The sequence below is a fragment of the Zea mays genome, chromosome 5 (assembly GCF_902167145.1).
Source record: "Zea mays cultivar B73 chromosome 5, Zm-B73-REFERENCE-NAM-5.0, whole genome shotgun sequence".
Lineage (NCBI taxonomy): Eukaryota > Viridiplantae > Streptophyta > Magnoliopsida > Poales > Poaceae > Zea > Zea mays.
The window spans coordinates 76886712-76909927 of record NC_050100.1 but is presented as its reverse complement, the minus strand read 5'-3'; the positions used below and the strand labels follow the sequence as shown (position 1 = coordinate 76909927).

Genomic DNA, 23216 nt, shown 5'->3' with positions numbered 1-23216 from the left:
AGGGAGGCAGGCGCCCCCACCCCCCGCCAGGCTCCATCTCCGGATCCCATCGCCTGGCGGCTCGGTTCAATCTGGTACGTTCCCTTCCGATCATCTGGTCTTGTTAGTGCGCACACCCACGTGTGTTGGACAAAAGGTTGCTATTAGCATTCAATTCCTTGCATCTCGTGGGTTTCTAAAGATGTCATCGATATACTGTACCGCGTGGTTACCACGTGTGTTTGAGATGCTTCAGTGCAGACCTACAAAAGGTGTAAACCAGAGATTTTGTAACTTGAACCAGTGGTAACAACAGCAGTGCTTAGAAAAGGAAATATAACACAACAATGGATGAGCACAAATACAAAACTAAAGCATGAAATTCCAGAAGCATGAATTCATATTACCAACCTCCGCTGCGTGCATCCGAGAGTGAATATTTTTGTTTTCAAACTGTCAATCCTGCTAAGCCTAAAGACAAAGCAAAGCCGAGGTAGAAAATTTAGTTGCAATGACTTAAGATAAAAATCAATAAGTAGCAAATAATGCTCAACACGATAATACAGAAGTACCGGTCCTCAAGGGGAACATAAGGCACCCATGCCATCTTCATCGCCTTCATTGGCACTATTTCCTCATTTTCCCTTTGGACAGAGTTTATGCCAATTTTGTCTGATGGAGGGAAAGGGCAGTCTACCTGCAAATAAAAGAGTTCAAGTGTCAAATGAGACCCACACCACCTAGAGACTATATTTGACCCATTGAGCCATCATAAATACATATGTAAAAAGCAATACTTGCCACTGCATTTTAGAGTCAAAACACTAATGAGAAGGAAAATATCACCAGCCAAAAACTTTTATGTGGACATCACCAATATTATTAAAGAACAAAAATGATTTATAAGGTATTAAATTTGCTACCAAAATATAGTCCCATTGGTAATATCAGTGAACAAATTAGATTAAGTCCCTAGACTTTTTTACTTTCAAATGTTTGTCATAGTTTTTAATCTTAAAGACTGATATTTTCAATGATGTGTGGTTGACAGTACTAAATAAAAATTGGAAACACCCACCCACCAAAGATGGTATGAATTGTTTGCTAATGCAAAAGTACAAACATGATTGCTAATTTGTTTACCTGGCATAGATATGACCTAGATGAGTAGATTATATTTTCATGTCCAGCAGTTATGTGGTTTGCTTCTATGGCTAGTGGCTAGCTGGTATCCCCCCAACAAGTACGGCGAACCTTATTTACTTTCAATAAAAACAGAATTATCCCATGATAAAGAGCTAGATGTTCATCATAAGATGGTGTGGAACTACAGGGGCCGTTTTCAATAGGTGTGTTTCTAATAACATGTTTTGGGACTCAAAATCATGGAATAAATATACACACAGGATAGGTGTCCAGCCAAGAGGGTAGACAAGAACTTACAGCAACTACAATTGGAATAAGCACTATCTTTGATTCGCCATTAACATCCAATAGTTGGGCTGCATGACAGCAGGAGCCAATTAGTCTTGTGTGGAACAATAGTCAGCAGGCTCATAAAACCAGTAAGCAAATGAAACAAATGAGTGAATGACCTATACTAAAATCCACTTTATAAATCCAGCACATAAGTAGTGTTGTGCAGATAGAATTGTCGAAATTACTAAACTAATAGCTCTTCAAGTTTAAATTGAGATTAAAATTATCCTAGATAGCACTGGTGTAAAATATTACAAAGACTAACAAACATACATCAAGGACTAATGGCATCAAATTAACTCCAGAAACTAGCTGAAAACGAAGTGCACTTACGCTCAGTGCTTCCAAACAGATAAACTGTTTTACCATGAAGCTCGCCCCCTTCTTCTAAGGCTTTCTGTTCACCAATAACAACCACATTCATTATGAAGGTGGAACTAAGTACTCAAAAGCAAAATGGATTAAAAGATTAACTTCAATCGCCATACCTCTAAATTTTCAAAGCTCTAGTACCGACAGGAAAAGCAGATAACCATAGATCCTCCTGAACATAGCAACAAATCATTAGTCAAAAACTCAAAATGCACGTAAAGTAAATAGCAACATCATCATGCAGAGCAGTCAAACACAATCTAAATTGCTATTGTAAATTTCCAAAAAACAAACCTGTTCTTTTCAAGCCAACATGTAAAACAATCAGCCAACTAAGTAATATGATTGGTGCATTCATATGAGTAAACAAACAGTTAAACTACTCAGCCCTAAAACTTTTGTAATATGATTGTTGCATTTTCTTTTGTAATATGAGTGTTGTGCTCGTTTTGTAGTCATGAGAGTGTTTAGAGGCATTTTACTCCCAAGTTCCTGTAGAACCAAGTCTTTCCCACTTTATAAAACTTGTTCTCATTACTAAGTTCTTCAACTTAGCTATAGCAACTTTAGTCCAAAACCACTTGCATTAATAACAAATGAGCTCCAAAGTAGACATCATTCACTGATTTCAGGTTTCAGCCACTGAACCAAATTCAGTTACAGAAATGCCTAGCAGCTGATCTTTGGGGGCATTTTTCTCCACTTTTTATGTGGGAACAAGCCAAAGTCACTTAAAGAAACTTGTTCACCATCATATAGGCTTCAAGTCAAAGTCACTTAAAGTCACTTTTTATGTGGGAACAAGCCAAAGTCACTTTTTATGTTGAAAGGCCATCTGTGGGTGTTACTTTGGTGGTGCTGATTGATTGAGGCAATATAATTCGTCGGCCTCTGGACCGACGAAAATGTGGCGTATTTTCGTCGGCCTCAGCCTAGCCGACGAAAATAAGTCATTAATTTATATTAGTCATCTTGTCGTGTTGTGATTAGTTTAACTGTTGTTTGCTTTAATTCAAATTCATATTTGTCTCCGAGTTATTTTTAATGTTTAGAGTTTAGTTTTAATCGTTAACCGTAGCGAACCGTATGTGTCACCCGTTCGGGAACGGCGAACGTCACATTGGCTTGTGAGGTTTGCCATTCCGGAATTGTCCACGTATTTTGGACAGCCTGAGAGTGTAGGCCGATGCTTGTGATTTGTGACATGTGCCTTACGATTGACGGGGAATTTCGGTTGTGTAACCCAGTTGTTCTCCAACACACCATGTTCAGGCGTGTGCTTGGAGAGCAGCAGGGTTATGCTGCCGAAATTTCACGGCAATCGTAGGCTACACGTCACAAATCACAAGCATTGACCTACACTCTTGGGTGGGTTTAGGGCCTTTACCTAATAGGGAGTTCACCTAAGCCACGGACGATCGTTGATGTTATTTATCTTTTGTTTAATTAGCCTTTGAAATGGACGGTGATCGGAGGGTGATGTATGACGGGTGGAGAAAGGATGGGGCACATTCGAATGAATGGATGGTTGTAACAAAGGTTTTTCTTGAGCACGCTTTCAAAGATGCAACTGGTCGTCTAGTGAAGTGTCCTTGCAATCGCTGCGAGAACAAGTGGCCTCAGAAGAAGGAAGAAATGGAGAAACACCTTTGCAAAAGTGGGTTTATGCCGAACTACCTTGTATGGTACTGTCATGGAGAGTCTATTAGACACGTTGACGCGGAGGTGGAACTTGATGATGATCATGATAGGATGGACGACATGTTGCATGATCTTGGTAGGGACGTTGAAATGAATGCTGAGGAGCCGGGGCAGCTTCCACGCGATGCTCAGGAATTCTTCCGGCTACTCGCCACGGGAGAAGAGAGACTGCACGAGCACACTCAGATGTCAGTTCTTGGGACTCTCACAAGACTAATGGCGATAAAGTCGAAGCACAACATTTCAAACAGTGCTTACAATGACATCGTCCAACTGATGGGCGAGGTTCTCCCGGAGAATCATAAGTTGCCAAATAATATGTACTTCGCAAAGAAGATGTTGGCTGGTCTTGGGATGACATATGAGAAGATCGACGTGTGTCCCAACAGTTGCATGCTATTCTTTGAGGAGGATGACAAGCTGGACCGTTGTAAGCATTGCGAAGCTTCTAGATATGTCGAGGTGACAAATGATGAGGGTGAATTGGTAGTTACGAAGGTCGCAGCTAAGCAACTTCGTCGGTTGCCCATCATTCCTCGGCTTTCAAGGTTGTTCCTCAACAAGGAAATAGCTCAGCATATGACGTGGCCAAAGAATGGTGTACGTCTCGTCACTGATCCAGACATAATGGTCCATCCGTCGGACGGTGATGCGTGGAAGGCATTTGACGAGTTTGATCCCGAATTTGCAAACGACCCTAGGAGTGTACGGCTTGGTCTATCGACGGATGGATTCACACCTTTCAATACCAGTGCAAGCCCTTACTCGTGTTGGCCTGTCTTCATTGTGCCATATAATCTTCCTCCTGAGTTGGTCAATAAAGAAGAGTTCATGTTCCTTGCACTAGTCATCCCAGGCCCCGAGCATCCAGGGCCAAAGCTGAATATGTTTGTTCGCCCTTTAATTGAAGAGCTGAAACAATTGTGGAGAGGTGTGAAGGCTTATGACAGCCATACTGAAAAGGAGTTTACCATGCGCGCTGCTTATTTGTGGTTAGTGCATGATCTGCTAGCGTATGGAGATTGGTCTGGATGGTGTGTTCATGGTCGGTTGTGCTGTCCCATATGTATGAATGATACGGATGCATTCAGATTGAAGCATGGTGGGAAAGTGTCATTCTTTGATGCTCATCGACGTTGAACTCCATTCAAGCATGATTTCAGGAATTCGCTTACTGCATTCAGAAGTGGAGCCAAAATCAGAAATGGGCCACCAAAGAGGCAAACTACACCGCAGATAATGGCATGGCATGCTTGTCTGAAGCAAGGAGAAAATGATAGGTTTCAAGGCTACGGGGAGGACCACAACTGGACCCATATTTCATCAATATGGGAGCTTGCGTATGCAAAAGCCTTGATCATGCCGCACAACATAGACTTGATGCACCAAGAGCGTAACGTTGCTGAAAGCATCATAAGCACATGTTTCGATGTGACTGATAAAACGAAAGATAATATGAAGGCAAGAAAAGACATGGCTGAAATTTGTAAGAGACCGATGCTCGAGTTGAAAGTAAGCGATAAAGGGCATGAGAGTAGGCCGCGAGCTGATTACTGCCTCAAGCCAGATGAAAGGAAAGAAATATTTAAGTGGTTGAAGAATCTGAAATTTCCAGATCGATATGCGGCAAATCTGAAACGGACAGTCAATCTGAAGACCGGTAAATTGATCGGTTTGAAAAGCCATGACTACCATATTATTATGGAGAGGCTGATGCCCGTGATGTTTCGAGGCTATTTTAAGGATGAGCTTTGGAGCATATTTGCAGAGCTGAGTTACTTCTATAGGGAAGTATGCGCAAAGACGGTATCGAAGAGGTTGATGCAGAAATTTGAGAAAGAAATTCCAATTCTTATTTGTAAATTTGAAAAGGTTTTTCCGCCAGGATTCTTCAATGTGATGCAACATCTAATTGTGCATTTGCCTTGGGAAGCTTTGGTAGGCGGACCAGTGCAATTCAGGTGGATGTATCCTATAGAAAGGGCGTTGAAAAAGCTCAGGGCGTCTGTTCGCAACAAGGCTAGAGTCGAAGGGTGTATTGCGGAGGCTTTTGCCCTTAAGGAGATATCTCAATTCTCAACCAGGCATTTCGCTCGAGCCAACAATGTGTTTGCTCCTTCAGTGCGACTTCATGTCGAAAATGAATCGCCCCAAAGCACCCTTCAAATTTTTGCGAATCCGGGTAAAGCAGTTGGAAAAGGGAGTGTACGTCACATTGAAGGATCAGATTTGAACACGCTAATGCTATATATGTATAGCAATATTGACAGCACACAGGAGGCGTTCGAGTAAGTTTTCCTCATAGTTACTTCCATTTTCTCATCTCATAATTTCTATAGTGTGTAATGTCCATGTTTCTAATATGTCCAGCATGTTTGATGAAGAATGTTGGAAATCTACTAGTAAACCTACGGCCATCCAATTAGAAAATCTTCGACGTGATGGGTTGAAAGGTGGACCAAACTTCGTGCAGTGGTTTCGTAATTATGTTAGTAATTGTCATTCTCTCATTGTCCATACTTAATCTTTGAATTTTGGACTTGGAAGATATAATGCATATACTAATTCCTTGTATAGGTTTCCAAAAACTCTGTGCACCCAGACTTGCAGCAAATGGCACATACCTCTGTGTCCGTCCGGAACTATACTCGCTATGATGTAAATGGATATCGCTTACGAACCGCGAAATTGGAGAAGAGTCGACCATTGGCAGCCACCACCAATAGTGGTGTGTTGGCAAGTTCATATGTTGACGATGACAAAGTAGTGGACTATTACGGTGTTCTTCAAAACATTGTAGAGTTGATTTTCGATGGCCCCAAAGAACTTAAAGTCGTGTTTTTCGAGTGCGACTGGTTTGATGCTCATAGTGGGACTCGTGTCGACAAGTATGGTAATGTCGAGGTGAAGCATAGCTCTAGGATTCCGAGCAGTATGAGCAATGTTGTCCTTGCAAATCAGGCAAAACAGGTGTACTACCTGCCATATCCTCACCCAAGCCTTAGGGCTTGGTGGGTTGCAATCAAAGTCAACCCACAAGTCGTCGCTCCAGAGAGTGCTGACTACGTGAATACGAGCAGGGACAACGATGACACTGTTTTTCAACCAGAAGCGGCGTCGAATCAAGACATAGCTCACCGATTCCATGTGACCAATGGAGAAGGCCTTGAAAATCTCTGTTGCAATTCAAGCGACTTAATTGAAGAACCTAGGTCAAAGCGCAAACGACCTGTCGTCGTTAGAAGATCAGTAAGGATCCAACGAAATCAAGAGCGTATGAATAAACAACGAGCCGAAGAAGCATCATCGGATGTGGATGACTTTTGATTAGTATGTTTCTTTTAGTTAATCAATTAAGCTATGTATACAGTAATTTTCATATTATTTGTTTCATATACTGTGGTTTGACATTAATTTATCTACAGTTGAACATGTTCAAGCATAGGAGATCGAGGAGGAGTGGGGGCAGCGCGGCCAGCGAGGACAGCTCGGGCAGTGAGCTTTTTCAGGGCACCTCACAGAGCCGACAGAGGCAGCAGCAACTTCTCGACTGTCTAGACGAAGTGCAGGGTGAGGAGGGTGAGCAGGAGACTCCTCAGCAGGATGCTCATGTGCAGGGTGAGCAGGATGAGGAGGGTGAGCAGGATGAGGAGGTTGACCCTATGGGGGCAGGCAGCGCGGGCGACACGTCAGATGGTTCTACGTCCTTCAGGTATTATTATGCATATTAGTTTAATTGATATTAATTTTTTATCATTTCATCATATTGAATTTACTTGTATACTTAGGTATAAGAAGAGCAATGCGCTTGGTCCGAGACCTGCCGAGAGGAGGCTCATCCGGCCGCATGGAGAATGGTGGGGCTTATTTCTGTTGTGTTAATTTTTTAATGTGAACGTGATTGCACTGGTTTACTTTTTTTATTAATGTTTGTAGGTCATGGGAAGACTTGACTTGGGACGGTACAGGCAGACGTCCCAAGGTGAACGCGGTGTTGGGTAGCCTCTGTCGCTTCTACTACCCTGGCATGGTGGAGCTCAATGGCGAGAGGTTCGCGGCTATGCAGTGGGCTGACTGGGGTCTAAAGGACTATGTCCAGCCAGGGGAGTCAGGGGAAAGCAGTAGCAGAGGGGGAAGTTTGAAAAAAAAACAAAGGACTTGTCAGGTGGCTGTGTGGGACGAGTTCTAGGTGAGTTTACTTTCGTATATAAGCAATTCACTGAATTATTGCTTCTCCTAATCTTACTTTAACTTAACTTCTCCATTGATATGTAGGGGAGGTTCGAATTGCCGGATGACATCGAGGACGATCAGGCTCAGTGGGCACGTGTGAAGAGGCACTTTCGGAAGTGCGCTGATAAAGTCATCAAGGATGCCATGTACAATGCTCGCATCGCGGCCGTCAACTACTACTACAAGAAGATAAAGGGGCAGAAAATGAGCAAAGCATTAGGGGCCAATGAGATCTACCTCACAGAGGAGCAGTACCTGGAGAGCGTTGTGGATTGGCTGGCGAAGGACATGGAAGCCTGGAGGTGGTTGGCAAAGAGATGGGCGTCGCCTGAGTGGATTGCAGAGTCCAACAAGCACCGTGTCAACCGTGGCATAGGTACGGCGCCGATGGACACCTTGGTACCGCACGCCGCATGGTAAGTATATAAATCAAACTTGTATGTTACATCTATGAAAATTCTATGGTTTAACTCTTCTTTTTCATGCAGGAAGCTGAAAGTGGAGTTGCTCCAAGTTTTATGGAGGTTTACGTCCGTGGTCACCGTGGCCCTGATCCGGCTAACCCTGATGTGCTATGCAGCGAGGCGGCAAGGGAGAAAATGGTAAACAAGTTTGTATTTACGAATTAAATTGCATATTTTGTGTCTAACTCCAACTCTAACTTTCTTTGCAGAATGCATATGGGGAGGAAATGACTCAACGCCATGGGCCTGACTTCGACTGGATGCATTCAGACTTAGATGTCTCGGCGTTGTACCACAGTGGTGGGGGTAGAAAGCATGGCAGGTGAGGTGTTTGTGTTTGATTCGACGATTTCATTAACAAGAATGTGTCCACTTAATGGCTCAACTATGCGTATCATGCAAGTTTGCCTTTGGCACCGGCGTTGTGGATTATAACAGGACAATAGGTCAAGGGAAGGCATCGTCTTCGGGAGGGAGTTCTCGCTCCTCCAGGTCTGCTCGAGAGGCTCAGCTGGAGGAGGAGACTCGGGCAGCACAGGAGCAGGCTCGAGCAGCACAGGAGCAGGCTCGAGCAGCGCAGGAGCAGGTTGGGCAGCTGACGCAATATATGGCTTCTTATTTTCAGGTAATTCGTCTATCTCATCACGTGTCGTCATTGAATTCAAAGTATAATGTTGCGATTCTAACGTTGCATCCATTTGCAGGAAATGACTACTAGACTCGGCCCTGATATGAACTTGCCTGCTTTTCGCCCTCCCCAGGTAACACTATCTGAACACTTCAATTCCATAGCAACTCTTTTTTATTATCAAAAATGGCTCGCAGGCACAAGGATGGGGACAGTGGCCAGGACAAGCTCCAGCGTCGCAGCCACCCGGGACCGGTGTTGGGTGGACGCAGGCACCTCCAGGCACTTGGACGCCTCCACCACCCCAAGGATCGCAACCAGTTCGGGGATGGGTGCCACCGGTCTTCCAGCCACCGGCGGGATCTCAGCCATTTCAAGCGTGGATGGCACCGCCACCGACGGGGTGGGTGCCACCACCTCTGGGGTGGCCAGCACAACAGTACCCGTGGATGCATGCAGGATCACAGGTGACGTTCCATGTTTAATTTTATGCAAATCGTGACCAAACATTAGGGATAGCAATACACAACCTTATTTGAATGCTTGATGAATTGCAGGGTTCAGTGTCAAATGCTCAGGGATCGGAGGGTGCTGCCAACGTCCAAGGCTTCCTCGTCCATGGTTCTGGAGGGAGTGGCCACCTTCCTGGTGGCGGAGGAGGGAGTGGCCAAAACTCCCACAGCCCACAGGAGTGAGTTTGATTATAGACTATGTATGGACTATGTATACACTTTATTATAGATGTGATTATGGTATTGAAACTGTATGAACTGTATGAACTATGTATGGACTATGTTTGAAACAATTATGGTATTGCTTGTGAATGTGGTTTGTGAAATCTGTATTGCTTGTGAAATCTGTATATGTCATTGTGGATTATGTGTATTTTGCTGTGAATTAAAAGGTGCAGAAAAATCTGTTTTGGAGGGGGGGGGGTATCATTAATTTTCGTCGGCCTGTTCGGAGGCCGACGAAAATACAACAGCTATTTTCGTCAGCCAAAGAGGCCCACGAAAATAGCTGCTGTATTTTCGTCGGCCAAAGAGGCCCACGAAAATAGCTGTTGTATTTTCGTCGGCCAAAGGGGCCCACGTAAATAGCCTGTGTATTTTCGTCGGCCTTGGACAAACCGACGAAAATAGTTGCTTATTTTCGTCTAACATATTTTCGGCGGCTATTTTCGTCGGTATGCCGACGAAAATAATCTATTTTCGCCGGTTTAAGCTTATTTTCGTGGGTTTTTGGCGCATGAAAATTTAGGCGTTTCCTGTAGTGATGATTGTGTGCCTAGTACCTTAGTGTTTCCCCTGTAGATTCCTAGCTCACTTCGGGACGGGTTTCAATACGTCTAATAGCCATTTCACCTCAAACCTAAACTCTTGCACACCAAGTGCTCGGTGAAATGCCCAAACCAGTCAAATTTCCTCAAATCAATCCCAGTTTTTTCCAGCATGACATCTCTAGTGACATATTCGCCAATTTTCACGCCAATACGATATCCCAGACTCCAAATTTCCACAAATTCCCATTTCTAGCGATCGATTCCGAGCCGAGTGCCACAAATCCACTTTCTTCGCCTAAATTCAAACCAAGCGTTCACTTCACTCATATTTACCCATATAAACCTATTCAAACCAAGCGCTCACTTCACTCATATTTACCCATATAAACCTACTCGTGAAGTATCGACTCAATTCCAAGTCATTTCATGCCTCAATTCCAATTTCAAATCTCCTATGGCACTATTCCTCGTTCAAACGTCGTTTTCGCGTCGTTTGACCTCTATATTGCCAAATCACTCAGTTTCTGTGTCATAATTCTCTGTGTATGTATTTATTCACATTTCATATACTTATGACTATGTGACTAATATGTGCTCACCTCTTCTGTCATTTTAGTGACCTCGCCTGCCCGTGTGCCTATCTCCTGTCCTGCCTGGATTCTCTCTCTCGTGAGGTTTCCAGGTACTCATTACTTCGACTATGATCTCTTCAACTGCTATCTACTCGTGCTCAGTCTTTCACTCTTCTTTGCAGCACTCTGGTCTGGATGGTGCGCACAAAGAATGTGTCAGCGCCAGGGGGAGGAGACGACGAGGACCCTCCTCGCCCCTTCAGGCAGGTCAAGGGGAAGACCGTCTACTTAGAGCAGCAGGAAGGCCACAAGAAGCGACGTCTGGATAGAGCAGCCCGAGTAGCTCTTGCAGCGGTAGCGGCAGCAGCAGCAGAGCAGGCAGAGCGATGTGGACAGTTGCAGATATTGTCAGATCAGATTGCATAGAGAGTTCGTCGACTCGCGTCTCGGCCTTGCTCCTCCGCTCCCTCTACACCCGCCACAGCTACCACTCCACCTCCCACTTCGCCAGCTCCAGTCGCTCCCGAGCCATCCACCACTTCAGCCATACCTACCACCTCCACCACTCCCGCTTCCACTACTCCTCCTTCTACTCCCATTTCCGCTCCATCCATTCCACCAGTCCGCTTTCGGTAGCGAGACGAGACCGAGGTGCGTCCGTTGGCTGCTGATCCTCGTCTAATTGATCTACAGCGTGCTACTGTAGCCTGGGTACGTTGGTTTAGACACGTACCCATAGAGTCTTGGCTACATGCTCAGAGGGACCCTGCAACAGCAGATTTGTTCAGCACCAGAATCCAGGAATCCTTCTTTTGAGCTCAGTTGTCAGCACAGATAGCTCTGCGAGCGCACCGGCTATTGGATCTCCCTGCTTTTCTACTAGCCGCCAGTGCAGATTCCAAGGTTCACCTCTCCTATCTGCCTAGACTTCTCACTCTACTGACTACCAGTGGTAGATAAGTTGAGGAATGGGTTCGAGTGTTTTATGCTTCAGTATGGATAGAACCCGACCATCAGTGGATGAGGTTCCGTTTTGAGCAAGAGGATGTCACTATTCATGCCAGCCAGATATGCCAGCTGTTTGGATTTCCCGAGTCATCGACTCGCCTTCACATCCTGTGCTATGGTACTTCTGATCCTCCTCGACGCCCTCACGGCGGAGTCGCTCCAGCCACAACTCACGTCACGACCCTGTTCCGACCGCCTTTCACAGATGGGTCGCGACACTCTCCAGCCGATTTCACTCCAGCGGCTAAGTATCTCTATCAGATCATGAGACGGTCACTGCTGCCTCGGATGGGTTATAGGGAAGCCACCACTCACATTCAGCTCTGGCTACTTGGTGCCTTGATCTCACATTCAGAGTTTGATGTGGTTGATTTCCTTATCTGTGAGATCGAGGACATGATATTGGATGGTCTTCATGCTCGCCGACAACTGCCATATGCGCACTATCTCTGCTACATCTTCGCACAGCTGATCCGCCCACCTCAGTTCCAGGGCACCCTCGAGGCCTCACGCCTCCAATTTGGATCCTATCGTCCAGCCCCTGAGGACCTAGTGCCAGTACCAGATCCAGTGCTAGACACTTAGGCTGAGGATGCGGTGTTCCATTAGTTCGAGACTCAGGGCACTGTCGTCCCTGATGATGATGATGCTGATGATTTTGGGATCCTGCCACCGCCTCCTGTGCCTCCACGCTCACATGATCATGAGGCCAGGAGTTCCAGTGCTGCCCCTGTTGCCCCTCCTGTTGTTGACCCTGCTCTGGTTGCGATCCTTCATTCTCTTACGCAGCAGCAAGCTCTTATTGCATCTGAGCAGGCTCGATAGGCAGCCGAGCAGGCTCGACGGGCAGCGATCCAGCATCAGATGTCCAAGAGGATGCTCTCTATGTTTCAGATGATTCAAGATAGACAAGACACTCTGCAGCAGCAACTTTTGGTAGACAGGGCTGAGCACCAGGCCTTCATGACTCACATTCTTCAGCATACCGGTGTTTAGCTTCCTCCTGTTCAGTCTGCACCTCCTCCATCTCTTCAGGCCGCTGTTGTACCAGCGATTCAGGCAGGACCCCCACTACCTCCGTTTGGTCCTTCTCCCTCTCCGCTCTGGCCGGCCACCCTGGACTTCTCGTCGCCGGTTATCAGATCTGTCAGTGCTCAGCCGCCAGTGCCACCAGCACCTGCTGTTACCACTGCTGTTGTGGCGGTGTCCGTGACCGCTTTAGCTCCGGCAGCTCCTGCAGCGCAGCCTCCGTCCGAGTCAGTACTAGCTCCAGCTTCTATGCCAGATCCTGGATCCGAGACTGACTCTGACCCCCAGCTTGCGTTTGCACTTCTGCCACGACCACGACCGGATGCGCCCCCGCCTCCTCCTTCCTCTTCTGGTCTATAGGCTCGGGTTACCTTTTGGTGTTTGACGCCAAAGGGGGAGAGATATGAGAGTTGTGAGAACTAGGGGAAGTTAGGGAGTTAGTTGAGAGTGTCTTGTGTATTTTGATGTAATATATGTGCTAGGGGAGTTAGGGAGTTAGTTGAGAGTGTCTTATGTATTTTGATGTAATATATGTACTTGATACTCTCTGTACTAGCTCCACTTTTGTATGACGATTTGACTCACAAACTCTATTATATGCTCTCGATGCTTATGTTGAATGTGTGTGTATTGTGTTTTCACCTAATATATTATCACCAGTTTTCTAGTTCTTGTTCATCGATTTCATTTCATTCTTATATGAACAAGAAACTTACGTTGTGTATGCGCCCATACTTATTATTATGTTACACGCTCTTTCTGTCAAAAATTATTGAGTATAACTAACCATCTTCTCTATTGATAGAAATTTCAAACAAACTACTCTCACACTCTTGTAGGGTTGTCATCAGTCACCAAAAAGGGGGAGATTGAAAGCATCTAGGCCCCTGGTTGGTTTTAGTGATTAATAAAAATGTAATATTATATGTGACTAACGTGTGTTTTGCAGAGACAAATAGTAAGTTAGGTCGCATTACATGAAGATGTACTACAACGGTGAAAACAATCCCTGAGATAAGAACTTTAAGCGACAGCTGAAACGACGAAACAAAAGATGAAGGTCTTCATATTCCGAGTGTCAAGGAGTTGCGGACACTCGGTATAGAGTTAGGTCTTTTATTTTGTTTTAGCCGTACTATAAAGAGGGGTTGTCGATGAGTAGTTTGACCAAGAGAGTTCTAGTGTAGTGTTGGTGCATATCCACACTCACATATAGTGCTAGGTGCCACTCTAGAACATACTCATGAATTAGAACGAAAACCGATTTGAAAATCAGAAAAAACATAACTTAGGGTTTCCGGCCTAGGGGCATCGGACTGTCCGGTGCGCCCCCTGTCAGTGGGGTCAGCCTGGCCCGGGGAATACTCTTTCCCCCTCCAGAAACCCGAGAGCGCGGAGTTGGAAAATTGAATTATAGCCGGCACACCGGACTGTCCGGTGTGCACCCGACAATGACTGTTCACTATCCGGTGTGCCATCTGCCCAACGGCTAGATGTCAGAACTAGCCGTTGGAGGTTACCGTTGGTGCACCGGTGGTGCGCAGCCAGGTTTTGGTAATGACTAGTTGGTGGGTGAGGGCTATTTATACCCCTCCACCCACCATATTGATAGTCTTGTTGCCCATATTTACTCCTGCACATTGCTAGAGCATTGCAAGCACCACAAAGCTTAGTGAGGTGATTAGAAAATCTTAATCCCGCATTTGGACCTCATTAGTGCTAGCGAGAGCCACCTAGAGCACATACTGCATGCATTAGGCTTCTCTTGGTCAAGTGAAAGTCTACGACTTGTTACTCTTGGTGATCGGCATCACCTAGACGGCTTGGTGGCATTGGAAGCTCGGTGATCACCTTGGAGGACTTGTTGGTGACCCGGCTCGTGATTGTAAGCGATCGTGAGAGATCCACCGCGCCGAAGTGGCAAAGGATAATCTCATAGTGAGCACTTGGTTCTTGTGAGGACCAAGGGGGAGCGATACCCTTGCGCGGGTGCTCCAACAAGGACTAGGGGAGAGTGCCGACTCTTCGATACATCGGAAAAAATTTGGAGGAGTCTTCTAAACTTTGCTTTACATTCCGCACTTAAGTCAAGTACTTTACCTTGTGCATTTGTTTAGCAAGTAGTTGAAGTATTGTCTTAGCATTGTTGAATTTCTAGTATTATTCTTTTATTGCTAGTTGTTGGGGTGAAATTGGGCTCTTGCTTAGGGTTTAATTATTGTTGATTTTTAGAAAAGCACAATTCACCCCCTCTTGATCCTTTCAAAAACCCCTGCAGCCATAAATTCCCCCCCCACATTCCTCTCCCCTCCCCTCCTCTAGGGATGGAATGGGTACATGACACCCGAGACCCAACAGATAAAAACCTATTAAAGCATGTGTATGACGATTTTGATACCTATAGGTATTTTATTGGGTCATTTATTATACTTATTGGGTATAATGGGTATGCGTATGTTCTCTTTTACCCTATACCCTCTACTAGATAGGAAACCCGCTAACATATGATATGTAGGTTCAGATTAATGGACTTGTTCTCTCTCATGCATGAGCTTGTATGGTGTTGCCATTTAATGCTAATTGTTGTTGACCTTGTGATAAAATTATGTTGGGTTCGATAAATTTGTCTTGCTAGCACAAAGATAATATGTTATTTTAGCATCTTTCAATGTTGATGAAGTGTGTGGTTTCAACATTTTGTATTCAGTACTTATTTTTTCGATCTAAATGATTGTGCATACTGCAATGTTGGTGGGTATGGTTAACATGTACTACCCGTGGTAGGTATAGGCATGACGTACTCCCTCCATATTGGAATATAAGTCGTTTAGGACATGATTGTGCATACAAGGAGTGGTTAATTAGGGTGCCATTTGTCATATTTGCCCATATTAAATATCTTTGCGGTTGTATTATGAACAAAAACCATGTGTCTTGATTGGTTGTCGCAGGTGGTTCAAGGCGCCAATACCTGAGGTCCCAAGATTAACTCCCTCTCTTTTCAACATTTGTTTTTTGTGGCGTGCTGCACATAAAACAAAGAGTTGGAGGGGACAAAGTTGTCCAAAGTGAAGTACTAACATACAAAATGACTTGATTTGCCAATCTCCAGCTACCTCTCCAGAATGACTTCTATTTCAATATGGATGGAGTATTTTTGTATTCATAATAAATAGTGGATATAAATTAGGGATGGATTTAGATCATATACACATGGATACAAATTCGGATATCACTATTTACCACATTTCAATTCAAATACGGATACAAATACGAATATTATCGGATAAAATATAAAACAGATAGTTTGAATTCGGATTCGAATTCGAATACGCACATGACTTGGAACATAATGTTATAATGGTTATCAATTTGTTTTTATCGATGGATGATGGATTTACAGTAGCGGTGGAGGAGTACCACTATCTCCTTCGGGGCATCCGACTGCCCCAAAAACATGGCAGGGGCCGGTATACTACCGCTCATCACCGCCCCTGTCATTGCCAACATCAAGTTGCATCATGTTCTGATCGACGGTGGGGCTGGGCTCAACGTCATCAGCCACGCTGCGTTCAGGCAACTGCAGATCCCAGGGTCCCGACTGGGACCCTCTCGTCCATTCTCCGGAGTGGGCGCTCAACCGGTGTATCCCCTTGGGAGCATCATGCTCCCGGTTATATTCGGGACCAAGGAAAACTTCCACACAGAGAACGTCCAGTTCGACATTGCGAAGGTTAACCTCCCATTCAATGCCATCATTGGCAGGCCGGCCCTGTACCGGTTCATGGCCATTGACCATTATGGGTATTTGGTCCTCAAGATGCCGTCTCCAGCCGAGGTCCTCACCGTGCGGGGCGACCGCGCCGCTGCGCTTGCGGCTGTGGAGAAGCTGCACGCCCTGGCGGCAGAAACTGCTCGCCCGGACGATGGAGGGAGGGATCCCTCGACCTCCGGTACCAAGGCGCCTACCAAGGTGCCAAAGGTGCGGCCATCCGGAGCGGACGACGTCCCCGTCACGGCCATCCGGCTCTGCGCAGATTCCCCCCAGACCACTCGCATTGCGGGTGATCTGGAGGAAAAATAGGAACTCGCGCTCGTCGCCTTCCTCCAGGAAAATGCCGACGTGTTCGCATGGGAGCCGTCGCAGATGTCTGGGATCCCCAGGGAGGTGATCGAGCACCATCTGAAGATCCACCCTGACGCCAAACTGGTGAGTCAGAAGCCTCGGAGACAGTCCGTTGAGCGGCTAGCTGTTGGACGCCGGCTTCATCGAAGACGTTCATCACCTAGTGTGGCTGGCCAATCCAGTCATCGTTCCAAAGGCAAAAGGGAAGCTTCGGATGTGCATCGACTACACCAGCCTTAATAAAGCTTGTCCCAAGGACCCATATCCACTTCCACGTATAGATCAAATCGTGGATTCTACCTCCGGGTGCGACCTCTTGTCCTTCTTAGATACTTACTCTGGTTTCCATCAAATCCAGATGTCTAGGCAAGATAGGAAGCATACCACTTTTGTAACAGTGGATGGGCTTTACTGCTATGTCGTAATGCCTTACGATCTGAAAAACGCCTTGCCGACATTTGTGCGGGCGATGAGTAAGACTTTCGGGGACCTGATTAGGGACAGAGTAGAGGTATACGTCGATGACATCGTGGTCAAGACTAAGATAGGGTCGACCCTAGTGGAAGACTTAACCCTGGTCTTCGACAAGCTGCGGGCAACACACACAAAGCTGAACCCAGACAAGTGCGTCTTTGGTGTCTCCGCAGGAAAGTTGCTGGGGTTCCTGGTTTCGCACCGGGGCATTGAAGCAAACCTGGAGAAGATCAAAGCGATTGAGGTGATGAGGCCTCCGACCCATATCAAGGATGTCCAGAAGCTTACGGGGTCATTAGCCACCCTTAGCCGCTTCATTTCAAGGCTGGCTAAGAGGGCGCTGCCCTTCTTCAAGCTATTGCGGAAGTCCGACCCATTATCTTGGACCGAAGAGGCGGAACAAGCCTTTCAAGAGTTGAAGCAGCGCCTGGTGTCCCTACCAATACTGGTAGCTCTAGAGCCTGGGGAGCCGTTGTATTTATAGATCGCGGCGGCTGCAGAAGCGGTGATCATGGTGCTGGTCGTCGAAAGGACAGCACAAGAAGGCCAAGAACCTGAGGGCTCAGGACCGGTTACAGGAGTCCGGACCGTTCAGAGGCCGGTCTACTACGTCAGCGAGGTCCTCCATGAAGCAAAGGCCAGGTACCTTGAAACGCATAAACTGCTCTATGCTGTGCTTGTTGCGTCCAGGAAGCTGCACCACTATTTCCAGGCACACAGGGTCATGGTGGTGACATCCTTTCTGTTAAGGGCCATCCTCCACAACTCTAACGCCACAGGCAACATCGTCAAGTGGGCCGCGGAGCTCGCTGAGTTCCAGCTGGACTTCCAGCCTCGCCACGCCGTCAAGAGCCAGGTGTTGGCTGACTTCATCGTGGAATGGACACCTCCCCCGAGTGCTTCTGGGGGTCCGGATCCCGATTCGGACCCCACACCTGCGGAGCCCAGGGGTCCGGCCTTCACCGAGCCCCACTGGACGCTCTTCTTCGACGGGTCCACCCGCCAACAAGTTGGCGGAGCTGGGGTGGTCCTCATCGACCCCAACGGAGATCAAGTGAAGTACATGGTGCACCTTGAGTTCAAGGCCACCAATAATATGGCAGAGTACGAAGCATTGATCTTTGGCTTGTCAGTCGCCCTATCCCTGGGGATCCGCTAGCTCCTCGTGAAGGGGGACTCCTAGCTGATCATCAAGCAAGTCCGCGGGGAATGTAACTGCAACGAGCCCAGGCTCGCAGCTTACCTCCTCCATGTAAGGAAGCTGGAAAAAGACTTCACGGCCCTGGAACTGCAACATGTTCCTCGGGCTGACAACTCGGCGGCAGATGAACTCTCTTAGAGGGCATCAACTTGGGCACCCGTGCCTGAGGGCGTCTTCGAAAGACGGCTGCTGAGACCCACCGCCCAGCCTGCCAAACTGGGTGAAGGGGGCGAGACTAGCACCTTGAACCTAGCGGTCCTGGTGGTGTACCATCTACAGAACCCACCGAAGACTGTGTGTGCTACAGGGGGTCCTGCCAGCCCCTCAGCGTCGCAGCCAGTATCTCAGAGTGGTCCCGATGCATGGATCTCCGAGATCCGGGACTACCTGAAGGAAAATATCCTTCCTGAAGATCATGTGTCCACAGAGCGCATAGTGCGGTTGGCTAAACGCTACACGGTGGTAGAGGGGGATCTTTACCACCGTGGCGCCAATGGCATTCTCATGCGGTGCATCACCCAGGAGAAGGGCCGTGAGCTACTCGCGGAGATCCATGGAGGAGAGTGCGAAAGTCATTCCTCGTCCCGCACACTGGTCGGTAAGGCCTTACGGCATGGCTTCTACTGGCCAACCACCCTCTAGGATGCAGCTGAGCTAGTAAAGTCCTGCAAAGCATGCCAGTTCCATGCAAAGCAGATACACACACCGGCTCAAGCTCTACAGATGATTCCACCCTCCTGGCCATTCGCCGTATGGGGGGTGGATATCCTGGGACCATTCCCCAGGGCTGTCGACGGGTACTGTTTCCTCTTCGTCGCCATCGACAAGTTCATGAAGTGGCCTGAGGCCACCCCTGTGGTTAGCATCACCTAGGGTGCTGATGTTGCCTCCCTCAAGTCGATCGACTATGGATTCGAGGTCCCAAGCCGTATCATTACGGACAACGGAACCTAGTTTACAAGTCGGCTCTTCCAGGAGTATTGCGAGGGCATCGACACCCAACTCTGCTTTGCGTCTATGGCTCATCCCAAGAGCGACGGCCAGGTGGAGAGGGCGAACACAGAAATCCTCAGGGAACTCAAGACACGCACCTATGACTACTTGAAAAAGCATGGTGCAAATTGGGTCAACGAGCTCCCGTGCGTGCTATGGGGGAACCGGACCACACCTAGCCGAGCTACCGGGAGACCCCGTTCTTTCCTGGTCTACGGGGCTGAAGTCTGTCTTCCCCTAGAAATCATTATGGGCTCCCCACGAGTCCAGTTGTTTGATGAGTCTATGCAGGAACAACTACGGCGTGAGGACGTGGACTTCATCGACGAGCGCAGATGGCGAGCGGCGATCCGAAATGCACGATACAACCAATCGCTTAGGCGCTACCACCAACGATTCGTGCATAGTAGGGAGCTTAGGGTCGGGGACCTAGTCCTAAGGCGAGTACTGAACCGAGAAGGGCTCCACAAACTCTCCCCCAGTTGGGAAGGACCCTTCAAGGTGACGGAAGTATGCCGACCCGGGTGTGTCCGCCTTGCCACAACTGAAGGAGTGCCTCTTCCCAATCCCTGGAACATAGAGCACCTCCGTAAGTTCTTCCCATAGAAGCAAAACTAGGGGTTTGAGTTTTCTTCCTTCGTAACTAGGTTGTGCATATGTGTACGTCAATCCGGTGAGGTTCGCCCTCATAAGACCGGCCTATTGGCCTGCACCCACGTATATCAAGTTATAAGGAAAGAATTTACCCCCTAGAGGAGCTTTTATGATGGTTTTATTCTGCTTCATTCACAACCGTTACTTTTTATCTAACCCACCCATACAGTTTCCCACCCTTGCTGGTATGATGACATCCGAATTGAGTAGCCAGATTTGCAGTTTAGGACCCCTCTACAAAGGCAGGGGGCCCGACAGCCTGGGGGCCAGATCTAGAGAATGGGTGCTCGCTCCCTGGGGTGGTCCGGAGCTATGTAGCCTCTTAGCTTGGTTCCGTACCCTAAGCCTACATGCTCCACCGCTTTGGGACGGGCACCCTAGTATTTGGAACTATAGTCCTGTGGGTCCGACAACCTAGGGTCCGGTTCTAGAGAATGGACACACGTCCCCTGGGGTGGTCCAGAGCTGTGTAGCTGCTTAGCATGGTCCCGTACCCTAAGCCTGCATGCTCCACCACTCTGCGACGTGCGTCCTAGTATTTGGAACTGTGATCCAAGGGATCCGGGCATACAGCTTGGCTTCCCAGACTAAATCCTGCAGATCCTGTTGCATGAATCAAAGGATGGCAGATATCAGACGATGGGTCCTATGGGTGTGCTACTAACACTTCCTAGCCGAAGCTATGTACAGGTCCAGGTCCCAGTCCAGGCTGCATCCTGGGGCCGGGTCACCAACTAATTTTCCCTTAGGAATACTAGTATCCAGCCTCGACACATCGAACCTACATCCCAGGGGGCCAAGTACCAGGGAGAAGTTGGTAACACTATACACAGCGAGGACAAATAACATACAGATAAGTGTTGTTTAATTAATAGTTCTCAAGAGTATTGTACAAAACCAAAAGTTATTACATCCGCCTTCAAGCGGAGCCCTAGCCTCATTTCTGTAGTTATGAACTACTCGGCATCGGCAGGGTCGCACTGGAAGCGCGCGGCCACCATCTCCACGACGTCTTGGATGCTCTCCCGGGCGGCGTCTTCTGTGGCGGCCACCGGACCGTCGAGCACCGGCGCCAAGGACATGGCCGGGTCGTGGCTCTGGGAGCACGTCAGCACGTAATCCACCACCGCCCGGCAGAGCCTGCTGCCCTCTACCTCTAGGCGGGCGCCGAGGATCTGTTCTAGGCGACGGAGGCGTTCAGCGGCGGAGTCCAACACCGGGAGGGCGTCGGAGATCGACGCTGGCGGACCCGCCACTGGGATGGGACTTATCCCCAGTGGCACCAGCGCCGTGCTCGCCTTGCCGACCCACTCAGCTATCCACTGGACCCCAGCGCGGTGTTCTGCCTGGAGATCTTCCAGGGCCTTCTTGGCAGCCTCCGCCACCTGGGGACCCAGCGCCGCCTGCGCCGCTTCGAACTGGCGGACCCACTCCTCCAGCTTTCGTTCATTCTCCTCCGCCTCGAGCTCATGCTCGGCCAGCAACGTCTCCCGCCTTTCAAACATTTCCTCCCTGAAGGCGAGATCCTTCTCCTGCCAGGCGAGATCCGTCTCCCGCCTATCCAGGGATGCATCCTTCTCCTTGAGGTTCTCCTCGGCGAGGGCAATGTTGCTGGCCTTGTCCTCCAGCTCCCGCTCCCATTTTTGGATCTTCTCTATGGCCTCCACTTGCTGGACCCGCTGGGCCTCCAGGGTCTGGTCCAGGGCCTTCAGCTTGGCCCGGAGCTCTGTTGTGAGGGCCTCCCTCTTGCTCAGGGCCTCCTCCCTCTTGGCCAGCCTCTTCTCCCGACGCGACGCCTCCAGCTCCCTAGCGAACACCTTCTGGAGGTCCCTTTTGTGATCCTTGCGGTCCCGCTCAGACCGCTCGGAGGCGAACTAGTGGGACGCCGCCTTGGTGCGCTCCTCCGGCTGGGTGCGCCAGTCGCTGAGGCGCTGGTGCTCAGATTCCAGCGCCTCCCATTCCCGCCGGATAGCTGCCTCGGTTTCATTGAGGGCTTGGTGGGCACGAGACAGCACCCGGGGAAGGGGGATTGGCGCCACATCCGGCTCGGCGCCTGACCGGACCCGCCACCCAAAACCCACCTCCGTCTCCTCCAGAGTGGGCGGCGGGATGGAGCTGGACGCGCCCCCCGTGTCACCCTCGATGGCGGGGGCGGGCGCAGTGGGGACCTCCTCTACCGCTGCTGACGGTGTACTCAACGAAATCGCCGTCGTTGAGGCTGCGGTAGCCGTCGGTGCAGCAGCCGGGGGCGGACCGCCAACACCACTCCCAGCAGACTCCTGCTGCTGAGAGCCAGACCCGCCGGACATGGTATCTGGCGGAGGAGGTGCAGCTTTGGGAGCAGAGGGGGAGGAAGCCCTGATAAGCAAAGGATGGCTTGAGACCCGTCGGCATGATGAGTAGACTAATGGAAAAAGGGCTACACTAACTTGGGGCCCTAGACTTTCCAGCGACCCTAGAAGCAGGGCGACCGCTGCTATTGTTGTCGCTGCTGTTGCTGCTGCTATTGTTGTTGTTGCTGCTGGTGCCCCTGGGGGAGATCACCCCCGGGTGGTGGTGGTGGCGGCGGGTCCGATGGTGGTCGTGGTTGTGGTGGCGGCGGGCCCGATGGTGGTGGTGGCGGAGGACTGACGCACCTCTGCGCGCCCTAGGCCTGGGAGCCGGCCTCCTCGGCCCCACCAGCAGTTCTCTGACGCTTTTGGGGGCGTCTAAAAGAAATGACCCGTCGGCGCGGCGCAGCCTACGCCGCCTCTCCTCCTCCGAGCCCCCGGAGCTACCTGGGGCGGAGGCACCGCTTGCAGCCCCTTTGCCCTTGTCCAAAGGGCTGGGGGCCGCGGCGGGACCGACACTAGGGGCCGGGCCGGTGGGCTGGGGACCCCCAGCCGGTACACCGGGGATCTGAATCCCGCGTAGGGGGTCCCGATTGTAACACCTCATGTGTTACCATGGCTAGAGCACACCTTGGTACTAAGGACTGTGATCACATGTGGTAGAAACTTAAGGAGAACATAAGAACCTTGG

The 23216-nt window shown here is 48.8% G+C and overlaps 2 long non-coding RNA genes across 2 annotated transcripts; both read right to left on the bottom strand.

Moving 5' to 3' along the window:
- Positions 1-220: 220 nt before the first annotated feature.
- On the bottom strand, positions 221-704 carry LOC103626573 (uncharacterized). The gene is made up of 3 exons (XR_553007.2): positions 552-704; positions 391-450; positions 221-242 (listed from the first exon to the last, which is right to left on the bottom strand). It is a non-coding gene; the product is annotated as an uncharacterized lncRNA (long non-coding RNA).
- A 715-nt stretch (positions 705-1419) lies between these two features.
- On the bottom strand, positions 1420-1968 carry LOC103626572 (uncharacterized). The gene is made up of 3 exons (XR_553006.2): positions 1947-1968; positions 1792-1855; positions 1420-1481 (listed from the first exon to the last, which is right to left on the bottom strand). It is a non-coding gene; the product is annotated as an uncharacterized lncRNA (long non-coding RNA).
- Between the last annotated feature and the right edge of the window lie 21248 nt (positions 1969-23216).